This window comes from Halyomorpha halys, unplaced genomic scaffold (assembly GCF_000696795.3).
Source record: "Halyomorpha halys isolate HHAL.00 unplaced genomic scaffold, Hhal_1.1 Scaffold62.1, whole genome shotgun sequence".
NCBI lineage: Eukaryota > Metazoa > Arthropoda > Insecta > Hemiptera > Pentatomidae > Halyomorpha > Halyomorpha halys.
The window spans coordinates 1,046,888-1,048,896 of NW_027116333.1; the positions used below are offsets into that span (position 1 = coordinate 1,046,888).

General features: G+C 33.3%; 1 long non-coding RNA gene across 1 annotated transcript in view; it reads right to left on the bottom strand.

Annotated features, from left to right (window-relative positions):
- The window catches only part of LOC136797198 (uncharacterized), a 42,102-nt gene extending 40,318 nt beyond the window's left edge, over window positions 1-1,784 (bottom strand). The window contains exon 1 of the long non-coding RNA XR_010845036.1: window positions 1,577-1,784. This is a non-coding gene — a long non-coding RNA (uncharacterized lncRNA). The remainder of the gene's footprint in view (window positions 1-1,576) is intronic.
- Between the last annotated feature and the right edge of the window lie 225 nt (window positions 1,785-2,009).

A 2,009-nucleotide genomic window follows, 5' to 3' on the forward strand; every position in this document is an offset into this window, starting at 1 on the left:
ATCAACATGGCTTTGTTTACTTGCGACTGAAAGAGATAGCATTACAGTTCATAGTCGAAATTATTAAATGATTAGATTAAAAAGACGTACTTAGGACCAGACATATTTATCTACCAGTTTATTTATGCTTTAGGTATTATACTATTTCAAAGTCCCTTGTTTACTTTCATCGAATGAATTAGAAGGTAAAGCTCAACATATCGTTGTTCATGTTTTTGCTTTAATCAGTCTAAAGTACCTACATTGATTACGCCTAAAGATTAAGAACATACAGGGGATTAAATTTATGTTTACTTTTAAAGATAGATAGAGATAATATGAAAGTTCATAATCATAAGTATTGGAAGATAAGAGAGAGATTATTTATTTAAGTGTTACGACCACTAGGGCCATTTACACTAGGTTTACAAAGTTAGTAGACTACAATTGACATGCTCAGAAAGTTACAATTACAAAGTGAGAAAGTTACAAATTTACAATTATAAAGTGAGAAAGTTACATTTTTACAATTACAAAGTGAGGTTGCAAATTTACAATTACATGGCTTTCCATTCTGTTTCCTGGAGCCAATGAGACAGTCAGGAGGTTTTGGTTTGATTGATTGATTGATGACATTTCTTTTAACATTTGTTCTTTTACTGGAGCACTGCTTCATTCTAAGCACTTATTGAGATAACATATTTAGGATTTTATACAAGTGATTACAATATACGAGGTAATGGGGCGCTCTTCGTTTTCTGACTTTTGCTACGGACTTAACTAACTAAAAAACTAACAGCTTAATGAGTGTCTCTTTCACTGGTGGGTTTCTCATTGGATATGGGAATGTAGGTCCTGCCATCGCAACGATTCAAAGAGTGGATTGGTCAGATTTGGATTGTCAAAAAACTTGACATGCCTCCGACAAATGTACTCTGGTCCTGTGGACAGATCGATGAGTTGATGTAGTTCGGAGGCTTCTTCTTCCACGATGTTGTTAGCTTAAATGATGTAGATATTGTTTATAAAACATCAAAGTCGCTCGTAAACCTTCGGGTATCTACGGCCCGAGAGAACCCGAACTACGCACGAACCTCCGAATTCTCTGTGCAGCACGTGGTCACCTTTTAAATCACTGTATTATTCCGTATTCTCCGTCAGGACACAAATACTTTCATTATATCTCTTCCTAGGTTCTATTGGAACTGATACACCACAAAATATTCTATTAATAGTCACTTTGAGACGGGATATGTCAACACAAACAAGAATCTAACCTATACGTCCGAATTCCCCGTGTAACTCGTGATCATCTTTTTACTCACTATATTATCCCGTATTCTTCATCAAAACACAAATACTTTCACTGTAACTCTTCCTGAGAGTTCTTAGATCTGACCATAATGGATTTTATTAATAATAACTTTAAGACCGTCAACTCTACTCCTCAGATCCTGGTTGTTGTCAAGTAACTAATACAAAGTTCTAAAAGTAATGAATACTATAATTTTTTATGACAAATTTAAAAGAAAAGTTAAGAATTGACTAATTTTTAATGCAATATAATAAGAATATAGGCAAAATTATTTTAACTTACAGTTGACATCAAAGGTGCATAGATGTTATCTAGTTCCTGAAATTTCGCGGCTGGTGGAGTTAGAGGGAGTGAACAGTTTCTGCACGCCTGCGCTATCGGAACTACATCAAATTATTAGTATTCGATGGTTGCAGTTAATCAATATATATGTATATTATTTATGTATGTTTTCTACGTTGTTTTATTAATAATTATCATTTATCTGAATCGAGATATTCTATCTATTCGTGTGTGGACCTCATAATTAATGCATAGATACTGTACCTACTCCGTCTTTCGACGATATTTGAATATTTTCAGTACAAATTGGAATAGATATATCTAGTGCTGGTAATATTAGGACCCTGGTAATAATTAAGCCAAAATTTTCGTTAAATTTGATCAATCATAATATATGAATTATAATAGGTTTCACACAATAATAATAAGATGG